Source organism: Bidens hawaiensis, unplaced genomic scaffold, assembly GCF_021521415.1.
Source record: "Bidens hawaiensis isolate Kalapana, Puna unplaced genomic scaffold, B.hawaiensis_p1.1 tig00009540_1, whole genome shotgun sequence".
Taxonomy (NCBI): Eukaryota; Viridiplantae; Streptophyta; class Magnoliopsida; order Asterales; family Asteraceae; genus Bidens; species Bidens hawaiensis.
Window position 1 is genome coordinate 110,610 of NW_027491708.1, and position 16,439 is coordinate 127,048.

The following is a 16,439-nucleotide window of genomic DNA, read 5'->3' on the forward strand; positions in this document are numbered from 1 at the left end:
GATTTGTGAGACATGAGTAAAATCGATTTGTATCCTTTTTCCTCTAATTACATTAGCCCTTTTCGAAGATACATCAACAACTGATCCATGTTGAAGTTGAAGTTTAGCGTCATGCCAAATGCGACTTATAGTCCGGGTAGATACAGAGAAGAGTGTCGCCACATCCCTTATGAATTCACTTTTCAATCCTCTATTGACACTTTGTTGTAATAACATTTGGTAAATTGATTGTCGTTGCTCATTGGTCAAGTTTGTTTTTTTACGTGGGTTATTGAGTGTTCCATAGTTTAATGGAATAAAGAAAATTAGTGAAAATGAAAGGATTCAAACACTTTATTGTGGGTGTTTCAAACATAAGGCAAAAAGTAGGCGGCAATTTAAATTTAGTGAAAATGTAAAGGATTCAAACATTTTGAAGAATACAAGTAAAAGTATAATTGTTGGTTCTATGAAAATGTGGTGGCAAAAAGTAGGCAGCAAATGGTTGGTGTCATGTAATACAAAATGGATTTTAGCCAAATAAGTTGAGAAGATTATTGTCATATTACACCTTAGAAAATAAAAAACTCAAATATTTCTTAAATTGTGTGATGTGGGTCCCATGACATTTAAAATGGGACGGAGAGAGTATTTTATTTTAAATAAAATTGATTATAAATCAATATTTATCATTTTTTCACCTAAAAACCAACTTTTGTTTCCGTTAAAGTTTCTTGAAAACCCGATAAATATTATATTATACTTAACATTTCGTTAACTTTATAAGAGCATTCTCAACCCGTTCTCCATCACTATCTCTATAATTACACTAAAAAACACTACATTTCCCTCTCCTGTTCAATTAAGTAATATTTTTTATACCTTTATCATTACAGTTTTCTCTCTCCTCTACTCACAATCAATCCAACAAATATTAAAAAACAATGTTTCTCTAAATTTACAAATAATCACTACATTTTTCTCTTCACCTATAATTTACACTCACAATCACTCATAACCTCACCCTATAATTTGCAAACTTCCCTTGCATAATTATAGGGAATCGAATGAGAATGCTCTAAGAGCATTCACATCCCATTCCCTATAATTATGTGTGGGGAGTTTGTAAATTATGGGGTGGGGTTGTGAGTGATTGTGAGTGTAAATTATAGGGTGGAGAGAGAAATGTAGTGATTTTTTGTAAATTTTGGAGAACATTGTTTGCCCCTATTTATTTTTTAATATTTGTTGGATTGGTTATGAGTAGAGGAGAGAGAAAACTGTAATGATAAATGTATAAAAAATATTATTTAATTGAACAGGAGAGAGAAATATAGTGTTTTTTAGTGTAATTATAGAGATGTGGATGAGAAATGTGATGAGAATGCTCTAATACACTATAATAAGATTATACATTAAAATCCATGTTCAATGAATAATATAATTCTCAATTTAGTGTTGATCTAGTAATTAAATTATATTAAAATATTACTAAACCGTTAAAATTCCGTTAAACCTTAAATATTATAACGCCATAAAATAATAAAATATATGTTATAATAAATTATATATACCCGAAAACCAAGTTAATTAAATTTTATAACCCCGGTAGCTAGTCTTTGAATTTTGTCTTTTCAATTATAGTTCGTGAGGTTCGACCGCTTAGGTTCCTTTAAAGCACTTTCGGTTTTTATTTCTAGGTTCATCAATTTCAAAGGTGAGTTTCTCACACTCCATTTTTAACGCTTTTACACTTTAGGGGTAACATATATGTTTTGGATAAAAATCATCTAAGGATAATGTATCCAAATCTGTCAATGTGAGGTCTAGTGCTATGGTGACAATGACAATTATATGAACAAAAATAGAATGAACACAATGATTTTTTGCGAGGAAAAACCTTTTGAGCTTGTTCAGATCAAAAGAAAAAAACCCCGGGTGATGACAACTCATCGATCACCGGTTTATTAATATCAAAAATAGGTTACAAAGGTGGAGTTGTTGATCAACGAATACAATGAATGCTATGTGCGTGTGATTACAGATAACTTAGCAGCTAGAGTACATGCGAATGTGTGTTTAATGTTGATCACAACTCAGTATATAAAGAAAAGAAAAAAATAACTAACTAACAAATAGGTCCTATAAACTCGCTAGTCTTCCACTCTTCTCCATCGTGTTCTTTGACCACGTGCTTATAGAAGGTTAATGACGAAATAAGTGGTAGACGAAGTCTAGGAGCCGTTGCTGTTATTTAAACATCAATATTCATCCGAAAATCATCCTTTAATAGCAATGTTGAGTAAGGATCCTGGATCCAGACTTAGCCATAGAATTCTTGATCTAAGCATGTCTTCAAGAATAACATATCCTGTCCTTAGTACTCATCAATTGGTGACTCACCAATAAGTCCCCTTATTCAGCCACTTCTCCCATTAGCTTAGTCTTTAGTCTTAAGCATATGTGTAGGTGACTTGTAGCAAAATATATGGTAGACTGGATCACAAAGTTGTTATACCTGGCTAACACATCACCATTCATAATGCAATCATTAGTAAACAAATAATACCGAGGATCATTGATCCTTCATAACCTTAAACATATCTTAAGATAATCTATCCACAAGATAGTCAAGGATAATGGATCCTCAGCATAAAATTCATGCCCTAACAATTGCCCCCAAAATGACGGGTGATTGTGTAACACAGCTGTCATTTTGAATTTCAAATCCCTGCAAAAAAGAAGATGATTAGACGTGTGTCAGGCGGTCATTATTGATAAACATAATTATACGCCGCCTATATATGCGATGAACATGAGCCTCTTATAACCACATATTTGGCCGTCTTCCGAGTATCCTTCTTTCTCATTTTTATTTTTCTTTCAATATGTCAACTGTTTATGTATCCTCTTCTTCTTCTTCTTTCAATCGTATCGAGCCCGATGATCTCTACTCGCAAAGTATCCTTCAAGACCCTTCTTTCGAGATCTGTAAGTTCACAGATCCGGAGATTGACGCAATCCGACCACAATTTCTGACCAATACGGTTTTTCGACCCTTCGATTCTCTAGCCCGCAGTGATAGTATATCAAAAAACTTGGTTTGCTTTCCAGCCCAACCGTTTCTCATAGGCTTCAAGTATCCCTTTCCCGATTTTACCCAAAGATTCTTTACCCTGATGGGAATCAGCTACATCCAAACCATGCCGATGCTGTGGAGAGTCCTTCATACCATAGAGAGGATAATCGAACAGGAGGCTATCGAGTTCGGCTTGGCAGAGTTATCATATCTGTACAACCTGGCTACCCACGGATCTAAACTCTTTGTATTTAAATCAAAACCTGGACAAGTGATCCCTATCTCTAAGGTTACTCTGAATGGTACTCTCTGAAGGAACCAGCAATCTTCCCAAAAGGCGAATCCAGAAGGGTAGGATCTAGGATCCTTAGGTTGTAATAATAGGATACTTTATTCTTCTATTAATACTTTTCTTTTCTTATGCAGTTGAAAACTTTGCTTTACTGTCTGAGCTTCCTGGAGTTGAAGAGAAAGTTGAAAAATTCCTATCACTGGATTCTACAACCAGAAACTTTCAAGCCAAGTTTATCGAAGCTTTTCAGGAGACAAACTCAGAGTCAAACATGTCAACTAAGAATAATAAATTTTATTATCAAAAAGAGAAATAATTGAAAACTTATCTGTGAATTATAGTTTACAGGTGCTCAAAAGTCAGGAAAATCCGCTTCCAAGTTCTCCCTTGAAGATATTGATTGCATGTTTACCAATAAGGAGACCCCGAAACCAACACCAGTGTCCGAACCTCGTCCAATCACAACCCGAGCCAAATCAGGAGCTAAAAGGAAGAAAAGTTCAGATCCAGAGAACCCCTTTGAAGGCGAGAAACAGCTTTTGAAAATGCTTTCGACTGTAAGGATCCTTTATTCTTTCAATTTTTATTGCCCAAGCAGTCTTCTAAATTTATCCTGTTTTCTTTTATAGGCCATCAACTCTGCTCGAAGCCATCATGAGAAGATCGTTGGAGAATACGAAGAAACCCTTGTAGCGATGAGGTCCTTGGCTGCTGCTAAAGACAAGGCCCTCTCCAAAATGACCAAGGAGAAGAAGCAGGCATAGGATCATGCATCCACACTTGTGGTCCAAATGCAGGATGAGATCAACCGGGCTACCGATGAGGCAAAGATCTGGGCAGCAAAATCAGTTCTTCAGGCCAGAATCAAGCTGGTGACTAAAGCTAATGACTCAGCCTTTGACAGATCCTTATGGGACATCACGCAGTGGAAGCAAGCTTTAGCTGACTTGGGTGGAGGTGAGGACGAAGAAGAAGGTGAGATGGCTGATGCAGCTGGAGCAGGTACGAGCGGAGCAAAGGATGCGGGTGAAGCTGATGGAGGAAAGGAAGCAGCGGTGGAGGTTGAAGCAGCTGCATAAACGGGCGATGAAAGATACAGAAGACAAGGCCCGAGCCCGTTTTCTTTATTTTTCTTTATGATGTTTTTATGAACAATGATTATGGTATGTAGAGGTGGCAATGAGAGTGGGTTGGGTTGGATTTGGGTGATGGGTCAGGATGGATATGGGGTCAGGATGAATTTTTAAAATAGAGGGTTAGGATGGATATGAGTCAAGATGGGTAAAACTAACCCATCTTGACCCAAGTGAATGTTGACATACAAAGGGTTTTAAAAACCTTCAAAAAATATTCAAAAAAACTATTAAAAAAATAATAACTCAAAATATAAATAAAAAACGCAAAATGTAAAATAACTAAAATGTTCCCCCCATCATCTTCGTTCATTTAAAAAAAACCATTTTGTACCTGTTCAGGTTTGAGTTTTTCGGGAGTTTTTTTCGGTTCGGTTTTGTTTTTTTTTTCATTTCGGTCAGTTTCGGTATCTGCTCGGTTTCAATGATCTCGGTTTCGATTTCCCGGTTTTTTAGGTTTCAGTGTTGTTTTGTTTTAGTCAGTTTTTCGGTTTCATTTCGTTTCGATTCATTTGTTATATTTTGGTCGCTTTTTGATTGCATTTCACTTTTTTTTTTCTGATTCGTTTTGGTTAGTTTTTCAGTTTCATATCGGTTTTTTTGTATCGTTTTGGTCGTTTTTCTATTTCGGTATAGTTTCGTTTCAGTTTTTTTTGTTTCATTTGGTCGGTTTGGTGTTTTTGATTAGTTTTGGTCCGGTTTTTAAATTGCATTTAGTTTTTATATGTTTCCTTTTGGTCAGTTTTTCAGTTTTAATTCGGTTTTTTTTGTTTCGTTTCGGTCGTTTTTCTATTTCGGTTATGTTTCGTTTCGGTTTTTTTGGTTCGCTTTGGTCGGTTCAGTGTTTTTGTTTTGTTTTGGTCAACTTTTCAGTTGCATTTCGCTTTTTTTGTTTCGTTTTGGTCGTTTTTCTATTTCGGTTCAGTTTTGTTTTGTTTTTTTTTGTTTTGTTTCGGTCGATTCGGTGTTTTTGTTTTGTATTGATTTCAGGTTTTCAGTTGCATTTCGCTTTTTTTTGTTTCATTTTGTTCAGCTTTTCGGTTTCATATCGGTTTTTTGGTTTCGTTTTGGTTGTTTTTCTATTTCGATTCAGTTTTGCTTCGGTTTGATCAATTCGGTGTTTTTGTTTAGTTTTGGTTAGCTTTTCGGTTGCATTTCGCTTTTTTTGTTTTGTTTTTGTTAGTTTTTCGGTTTCATTCCCGTTTTCTTTGTTTCGTTTTGGTCGTTTTTCTATTTCGGTTCAGTTTCATTTTTGTTTCGTTTTAATCGGTTCAGGGTTTTTGTTTCGTTTTGATCATTTTTTGGGTTTCGGATGAGTTTTGTTTCGCACGTGATAGTTTGGGTATTTTGAATTAGATAAATTTTGGATAACTTGGATATTTTGTTTTGACCTATTTTAACCTATAAATGAAACTCACTTATATATTTCCAACCCATCCTGACCCCTTGAAGAATTTTTATGATCCATCCTAACCCATTTTACTTTTAAAGTTAATCCATCTTGACCCAAAACAATCCATTTGGGTTGGGTTTGCCACCCTTAATGGTATGTAATAAAAAGTAGTAACTAGGGTAAAGGATCCTTGATCCTCAAGACAATTTGCAGGGGTAGCAAAGGTGGATGGATCATTTGTTTGTAGGGATGAAGCCTTTGATGCCCCTGTTTTTATTTTCCTGCACTTATAAATAATTAGTACCACCTACTTAACCCGGGTGGATGGTCCATCTTTTCAAATGGTGAAATCCGGGTTAAAACTTTTGTTAAATCAAGGTGACTTATGCTTTAATAATATTAAACTTTTGACTATTTGTTTGTTAATTATTATTTTGAAAGCTTATCGGATGTAATCTTAGTCTTATTGAGAATCTGAAGAAGTAATCCTAAGTAAAAGTTTTAGGATAGGATATCCTTAAGAAAAGCGATTATAGAAATTTTTGGATATAATATCCTTAGAAAAATAAAAAAATTTTAGGATAGAATATCCTTAAGAAAAGATTCAAAATTGTCAAATCCTTAAACAAAAAGATCTATGAGAATCCTATCTAAACCAATATAGCTTTGCAAGTAGAAGTCATACCACAAGGTCTAAATTGACCTAAGTTGTTATAAGTATAGAACCTTCGGTGATCCTTGGAGAAGTCATATAAGGATTTTGAATCCATAGGACTTTGCCTTCGTGATGAACTTACAAAATCTGTTGCAAATATCTCATAATGTTAACTGGGATCAAACCCATTAAGCTGGGGACAAGCCCAAATAAAATACTGGGGACAAGCCCATGTACTGGGGACAAGCCCAATATTGGGGACAAGCCCAAAACTGGGGACAAGCCCAAATGCGGATGTTAACTAGGGACTCGCCCGAACCGGGATTTAGCCCAAATGTAAGATAACGTGAAAACGTTATAAACCGGTGGTATGGTACGTCTACCATAAATCGTAGGATCCTCCATGTATCCGAAAGCAACGAAATTGTCAGCCACTAATCGTGTACTGGTCCCGCTGCCCCGGACTATACGTTGGATAGCGTGCGCTCCAGGCAAGAGTGTAGAAACTCTAATTTATAAGAAATGTGAAAACCTTTAAACCTTAGGGGATATGACCATCGGGGGTCATATCCAATCGTGGGCTAGGCCAAGGAAAATAGTAAAGTACCTTAAGTATAAAGGAGAGGTGGCCAACCTCTTGACTATTACACATCTTATTAATATCCTGCATTGATACTTAAAACTTGAAAGGAACAAAAATTGTTAAGATTACGTTATCCTTAAATAAGTAATAAGAAATTTAAAAGGATAAGTGATTAGATAGATATTACCAATTTTTTGGGGATCCTTGGTCCTTTAAGGATACTTGATCCTTAGAGGATACTTGATCCTGATCAGAAAAAGTATTTCTTGAGGTGGATAGCATTCCATGCTCTGGGTAACCTATTGCCTTTCATAGTGAGAAAATGATATGCACCATTTACTGCCTCCGACTCGATCAGATAAGGACCTTCCCTTTTGGGTGCTAACTTCCCATCAGCCGGATTGGTTGTGCTTTGGAAGGCTTTTCCAAAATTAAATCTCCTTCTTGAAATTTTCTGATCCTGATATTCTTGTTGTACGCCCCAGCTACCTTTTTTTGGTATGCTGCCATTCTGATATTGGCTAGGTCTCTGAGTTCTTCAACAATATCTAAGTCTTCAAGGAGGATTCCTTTATTGATCTCAGGATCACGGATGCTCGTTCTGGCTGTAGGAACCACCATTTCTATATGGATAACTGATCTGATCCAAATACCAATGAGAAATGTGTTTGGCCTGTTGCATTCTTGGGTGTTGTCCTGTCCGCCCAAAGAACATATGGTAGCTCTTCAGCCCATTTACCCGTTTTGGTTCCTAACTTATTCTTTAAATTGTTGATGATGATTTTGTTGTTGGACTCCGCTTTACCATTACCTTGAGGATTCACTGAGTTGAAGTAATCATCTTTATGCCCCAGCTGTCACAAAAGTTAGTTGTTCTTTTCCCAATAAGTTGGGAACCATTATCACAAATAATTTCAGAAGGAATACCGAATCTAGTTATAATATTCCTTTTAATTAAAGATATAACTTCCCTTTCTCGGACTTGTACGAATGCTTCTGCCTCTATCCATTTATATAAGTAATCTGTCATGGCAAGCATAAAGACCTTTCCACCTGGTGCCTTTGGTAGTTTACCAACAATGTCCATTCCCCACTTCATGAAAGGCCATGAAGAGGATATAGGATACATCGGTTCTGCTGGCTGATGAAGGATATTTGCATGCCTTTGGCAAGCATAACATTTTTTCGAATATTCCACTGCATCCTTCTTCATCGTCGGCCAGAAGTACCCAGTCCTAAGTATTCTGGGGAACAATGCTCTCCCCCCTGTGTGGTTGCCGCAATCACCTTCGTGAAAATCTTTGAGCACTTCTTGGATTTCAGGATCTTCTATGCACCTCAAGTATGGACCTGCAAGAGATTTTATGTATAGCATATCATCTATTAAAATATATTGTGATACCTTGAGTTTGAAGGATTTCGGATTCTCCGTAGCTGGGATCTCTCCAGTTTGAATGTACTTCTTGATTGGGAGGATCCAGGATCCTTGGCTGGCTGAGGATAATGGATCCCGAAGTACAATCTGCTTATCACTTGTTATCTCCCCAACTTCTTGCTCTCCTATTGCTAGCGAGAGTATATGGATAATTGGGATATTTGTATCTTCTGGAATTTTCAAGGATGAGGCTAAATTCCCTAAGGCATCTGCCCCAGCATTATCTTCCCTTGGTACCTGTACTATACTAAACAATTCGAAGGATTCTGCTAATTCCTTCACAATTTCTAAATATTTGATCATATTCTCACCTTTTACGGTATAAGAACCGTTAAAGTGGTTAGTTATAAGTAAAGAATCCATATAAACTTGAAGATACTTGATCCTCATTCTTTTGGCTAAAAGTAAACCTGCAATGAGTGCTTCGTACTCTGCCTTATTGTTGGTAGCTTGAAACGCACATGCGATGGACTGGGGTATTATGCCCCCCTGTGGCGATTTCAGTAGTATGCCCAATCTCGTTCCTCTTACGTTGGATGCTCCATCTGTGAAGAGGATCCAAGGATCCTTGGTTACATCTAGTTGCTGAACCTCCAAGTCGGCTTCTTTCTGCATGTCATTACTGAAATCATCCACAAAGTCTGCTAGCGCCTGTGATTTGATAGTTGTTCTAGGCTCATACTAAATGTCGTATGCACTCAGCTTTACAGCCCACTTAGCCATCCTACCTGACAATTCTAGCTTTTTAAGAACATTCTTAACATGATAGTTAGTCCTCAAAATAATAGTATGAGTCTCAAAATAATGTCTTAATTTAGTAGAAGCCATAATTAAAGCAAGGATTAACTTTTCTAAATGAGAATACCTGGCTTCTGCGTCTAAAAGACTCTTACTTACATAATACACAGGGTGTTGTTCACCTTCATGATCCTTGACCAGGACGGCACTTACCGCATTACCTGAACTGCTAGATATAGATATAAGGATTCTCCATCCACAGGCTTCATCAGAGCTGGAGCTGAGGATAAGTAATCCTTCAAGGCTTTGAGCGCAGCCCCATGCTTTTCCGTCCATTCAAACCTCTTATTCTTTCTAAGAATGTCGTAGAAGTCTTTGCATTTCTCGAAGGATCTTGAGATGAATCTGTTGAGAGCAGCTATTCTTCCTGTGAGTCTTTGGGCATCCTTGGAATTTGCAGGCGACTTTAGGTTGATGATGGATTCAATCTGCTCTAGGCTTGCTTCAATTCCTCTTTTAGTCACCATATATCCCGGAAACTTTCCAGCCTTAACACCAAAGTGGCATTTTGACGGATTCAGTTTCATGTTATACTGGTCAAGGATATTGAAAGCTTCTTCAAGATCCCTGAGGTGATCCTCAGCCTTCTTTGACTTCACCACCATGTCGTCTATATAGACTTCCATGGTTTTTCCTAACTGATCCTTGAACATCATGTTGACTAGTCTTTGATATGTTTCCCCTGCATTTCTTAGTCCAAATGGCATAGCAATATAACAATATATGCCGGTAGGAGTCATGAATGCAGTATCCTATTGATCAGATGGTTCCATCTGAATTTGTTGAAATCCAGAGGAAGCATCCATGAAGGTAAGCATTTCATGTCCTGTCGTTGCATCCACCATGGAGTCTATATGTGGTAACGGGAAAGGATCCTTGGGACATGCCTTGTTTAAATCTGTAAAATCAACGCATACCCTCCACTTTCCATTCTTTTTTGAAACTACAACCACATTAGCCAACCATCGAGGATAATGAACCTCTTTGATCATACCGACCTTAAGAAGTTTTTCAACTTCTTCTTGTATGATCTTGTTCCTCTCATGAGCGAATTTCCCTCGCTTCTGATGGACGAGTTTAATAGATAAATCAAGACCTAATTTATGAGTGATTACCTCCTTTGAAATACCTGTCATGTCTGAATGTTTAAAGGAAAAGGTAGATTTTCTTCGCCATAACAAGGATACCAAATCCTCCTCGATCTTGTTGGGAATACTGGATCCTAGGAACACCTTTAAATCTGGATCCTCGAGGTCCAAGGATACTTCCATTAAGTCTTTCTCCCGGGATTCCAACACGTCCCTAGGATGTTGCTGTGGTTTCTATGCTGTAGTTTGCTTGGCTGTTGGCTTCATTGACGAGGAATAATAGTTCCTGGCCTCTGCCTGATCACTAACTATCTTCACAACTCCCCATGGGGTATGTAGTTTGATGCATTGGTGGTAAGTTGAGGCCACCTCTTTCATTCCATGCAGCCAGAGCCTACCTAAAATAACATTGCAACAAGAAAGGTTATCAATAACACAGAATTTTTAATATGAATTTAACCCTTCAATATAAATTGGGAGGTTGACGTCCCCCAATGTCTTCTTGGTTTCTCCGCTGAAACCGACTAGCACTGATGTTCTAGGGACGATCTCGGAATCTGGAATGTTCATCTTCTAAAAGAAATCATGTTGGATGATGTTGACCGAGCTCCCACCGTCCACTAGGATCCTGCCTACATAATGGTTAGTGATAAATAAAGTAATAATTAAACCGTCATGGTGAGGATCCTGGATGTTTAGTTTGTCTTCCTCATCGAAGAAGATCCTTTTGTCTGTCGTTAAAGTAGCGGATACTATTGGTCGGTCTCCGTTATCCAACTTGATCTCTTTGGCGAGCCTTTTTGCTGCGGAGAAGGAAGTTCCACATATGTCGGATCCTCCAGAGATGAAATTGACCATTCGCACATCTAGTTCATCCTGGTGAGGATCCTGGATACTCGAATCGAAGAAGATCCTCTTATCAATTATTCGAGTAGTGGGGATGAGTGGTCTTCTTTTATCGTCCAGCTTGAACTCTTCTGCGGGTTGTTCTTCTGCAGAACAAGAAGTTTGAAATATATTGTAGTCTCTGGAGACGAAGTTGATCACGTGAGCATATGGTGGTGGTGGTGTTGCTTTTTTATGGAAGATCTTCAGGATCTTGGATTTCTTCCTTCCCAAGAGCTCTTTGAAGTGACCCTTGCTCAGGAGGTATCCAATTTCCCTCCTTAAGCCAATGCATTCGTCTTTCATGTGGCCAAAATCTTTGTGCAAGGCACACCACTTAGACTTGTCTTTAAAGGTGGTTGTTTTCTCGTTCTTTCGGGGCCACCTTGATTTCTCCCCTAGATCCTTCATGGCACATATCAAGCCATGGGTATCTACGGAGAAACAATACTCAGAGATGCAGGGATAGTCTTCATCATCATCCCCTTCTTCAACTTCTCGCACATTTTGATTGTTGAACTTGTTGTACGGCTTTGAGTTGTTATTCCTATATGAGGATCCTTTATTCTTGTCAGTGGATTCTTGTTTTGTCTGAGCCCCCAATCTTTCTTGGATCCTTTTGTCATCTTCCATCCGTATAAACCTTAGTGCTCTTTTCCTTACTTCATCTTGAGACCTGCAAGGAGTCATCACAAGATCATCATAAAAGGGGGAGCCCCTCTGAAGTCCCATCTTGAAGACTTCAACAGCAGTAGCCATGTCAAGAATAGGGATTTCTAGCGCTTCCCTACTGAACCTCGTAACAAAATCCCGTAAGGGATTCATCACTCGGTTGGATAACTCGGTATAAATCACTAGTTAACTTCTAAAATTTTCTGCTACAAGAAAATTGACTGTTGAATAAGTTAACTAAATGTGAAAAAGAAGTAACTGAGAATGGAGGAAGACTTAGCAGCCATTTTAATGCCGATCCTTTTAGTGTGGATCCGAAGCCTTTGCACAAACAAGCTTCCTTGAGTCTCTCAGGAATGGGATTGATCTCCATTCTTGTCACACCCCAACCTACGGCGGAAATGCCGGGGCGTGAGCAGATTGTCACAGCTCTCAAGGTTACTATCATGCAACATCATAAGTTTCAATATCTATTTAATTATTTCAAATAAAACAATTACAGTTAAGTACATCAAGTATAACGAAATTACAACAATGATTAGTTAAGTTTGTATCCTAAAAAACATATCTACGTGATCTTCATATTGCTAAACAACCAAGCTGATAACCTGCAAATGCGTATAAAATATATTTTTGTCAACAACACATGTTGAGTGAGTAAAACATCAGTTAAAGACACAACAGTAATAGTATATATAATATATAAAGAAAGATGCAAACTGTTCCTGTGAGATAAACAGTTAAACCATAGCACATACACAACAATTAAACATAAAGAAAGGGCTAAACCGTTGCCATACGAATGGGCATTGGTTACCAAAAATGAGGTGTCGGTGAAAACATTGTCAATGCGTCGGACGCCGGCCACTACGACGGTCGTATGATCATACTAGACTGAGAATATGTTGGACCTCTCCGAATGCGGTTCAAATAAAGTAAGTAAGCAAATAGCAAGTTAGGCATAAACTGAAATACACACAAGGAATAAACAGTTGCGATTTTGAATACTAGATAATAGATAAATATGATACGATACGCATATGTCCCCAAAAAGATTAAAACTAAGTAAAAAGGGGAGTGATTACTCACCTGATCGGATGAATGAAAAACAAGTGATGATATGAGAGAGATGAATCATTTGGGATATACCGTCAACGATTCCTAGTTAAATAATATAATATTAAATTGATTAATATTGAGATAAAACGTATAGTGAGTTTAGGCTTTCGATGTGATTTGAGTTATGTTGTGATTTAATACATTATTGATTGAACGATTGATCTTTAAGGATTATTTGTTATGATCATTAGCTTTATTGATTATAAAATTTAAATTAATTACTCTGAATAATGTATATATATATATATATAATTAAATATTTAAATAATTTAAACAATATAAGATATAAGACATTCTTATAATGATAATACTTAAATAAATGAATAATTAATTAACTAATTATACAAATTAAATAAGATAGTTCGATTAAATATAACTTGATATATAATTATAATTATTCGAATAGATAAAATACAAATCTAGATACACGTTTAAAAAGAAAAAAATGTTTAAGTACTTAACTAAAATATGTAATAATAATGTTTAGCTAAATATATGAATGTAGTATGTAATAATTTAAATGAATAAGTATTTCGAATCCTTAATGAAAATCATGGACTATTATTATTATACCATTTATTTAATAACAAAAACGCGTATATATATATAATAGTTAAAAAATACAAGACGAGTAGTGTCGAGAAAACGTCAATATAAGGTGTCTATTACTAAAAATAATAATTAACTATCATTATTATATTACTTATGTTAAAAATTATGATAAAAAATGATTAAAATCAAATATATAAAATAAACCCCTACAAAAACGGGCTGCCGGGATTCGAACCTGCGCCGGCAGCCGTTCCCAAGAAACAAACACCCCAGCCTAAGCCAACTGTAATAGGCTACCAGTTTGTAAACTACTCAGGAACTAAAGAAAATATAAACAGACAGTCCGGGCAACATATTCAAATAAGAACCCTAACAACTCAATTCGTTTAATCTCGTTAATGTTTAATTAATTATTGTTAGGGTTATTGAAGAGGAGATCTAGGAGAATCTAAACATATAAACAATTACCGATCACGTTGATGATTGATGGTGCACTGCAAACAACTCGACGCCCAAAACAAGACCACGAATAGATATGTAGAAGCTGTTATAATCCAATTAATTATGGGGTTTCGATAGGCGACGGGGAGAGGCTGTTGACTGCAAGTTTAATTGAGTTTTGGCGGTGGATAAACAGTATATTGATAAACGAGTTTAGGACGGTAAATAAATTAGTCAGTACGCGTTATAACAGATCAAGTTTCCTAATTTCGATTGTCGGTAAAGACGTTTTTGGTATGATAATTAAACACCCTAATCAATTCCAATTATAACACGATAATTAAGGTTCAAGAAACAAAACGGGTCGCGGATTCGGGTCTTGGGTACGGGTTAGGGGTCCTGGGTTTTGGTAAAATAAAATATTTAAATTAGATTTGCTAAAAAGTCCCTATAGTTTCAATGTGGATACAAAATGAGTTTAAAGTGTAGTGTAGGGTGTAAATTGCATATAAATGAAAGTTATTTATATATAATAAATTATTATAGTACACAATAAATAACAAAATATTATTAATTCGATATTTGCGAAGATTTGTTGATTAAAATACTCGAAAATGAAAACGGGTCGGGTATTGGATATAAAATATAACTCCCGAGTTCTTACAATTCTTTCTCTGTATTGTGCCACATGCACTTCAAGATCAGTGGTTCTGTCATAAGTCTTCATGTTGGGGGTTTGGAATCGCTTCGGGATTTCAGCATCACAGATAGGTAGAGAAAATCTGGATAACTTGTGGTTTCCTTCCGGTATCTCAGGAATTGGACGTATCACCCCGGGAACACTAGATATCATATCCTTGAGCTTGTAACTCCTTGGCCATAGCCTGGTTGATACATGTATCCTGCATAGAACCACGGTTAGTATCTAAGGATATAGGATCATACAAGTTACCATCCCGGATGAGTAATTGGGATAGGAGGAGTCTGCTATTGGAGTTGGTCCTCCAGAAGCTATGGTATGCATGAGGATTATATCTCCTTCATGGACTTCGGAGGATCGTTGTTTTTGGACTCCCGAGGATCCTTGACTCTGAAAGAAGGATCCTTGAGGTTGGGAATTGTAGGATCCTTGGTGATATAACCCAGAGGATCCTGGTTGAAGGATGGACGATCCTTGTAGGAAAGTTGAGGATCCTTGAGCTAGTTGACCCATGAACCCCGGTTGAAGGATAGATGACCCTTGTGGAAAAGTTGAGGATCCTTGAGCTAGTTGACCCATGGACCCCGGTTGAAGAATAGATGATCCTTGTTGGAAATGTGAGGATCCTTGAGCTAGTTGACCCATGGACCCCGGTTGAAGGATAGATGATCCTTGTTGGAAATGTGAGGATCCTTGAGTTTGCTGAACCATGGACCCTTGTTGGAGGATAGACGATCCCTGTGTGAAATGAGCCATGGATCCTGGACTGGTGAAATCTAGCATCCTGGGCATCAGGGGAGTGTGATCCTCCGCTGGCCTCTTAGTCTTCTTGAGATCTTCTATCTCATGAAGGATCCTCTGGTTGGTCTTATTCTGCTGCTCCATGTATGCTTTAACCTGCGAAAACATAGATGAAACATCACTGTTAGTATTAACCACCGGGGCGGCATTAGCGGTTCTCGAGCTCTGGAAGACTGGCAGCTGTGTCCTGCTTCCAGCAGCAGTAGTCTGTGGTGCTCCCGTGATTGTCGGAGGCATCGGCGACAACGTCCTTGATGAGAGAGGAACCGTAGACGGCACAGTTGATGAAGCAGAGGCTGATTGAGAGGCCATTGATAGTGATATGGGTATGAAAAGATTGAAAAATGATAGGAATTATATGGATTATAGCACCAATTGCCCCACGGTGGGCGCCAAATTGTTTTGGATAAAAATCAGCTAAGGATAATGTATCCAAATCTGTCAATATGAGGTCTAGTGCTATGATAACAATGACAATTATATGAACAAAAATGGAATGAACACAATGATTTGTTGCGAGGAAAAACCTTTTGACCTTGTTCAGATCAAAAGAAAAAAACCCCGGGTGATGACAACTCGTCGATCACCGGTTTATTAATATCAAAAATAGGTTACAAAGGTGGAGTTGTTGATCAACGAATACAATGAATGATATGTGCGTGTGTTTACAGATAACTTAGCAGCTAGAGTATGTGTGAATGTGTGTCTAATGTTGATCACAACTCAGTATATAAAGAAAAGAAAAAAATAACTAACTAACAAATAGGTCCTATAAACTCGCTAGTCTTCCACTCTTCTCCATCGTGTTATTTGACCACGTGCTTATAGAAGGTC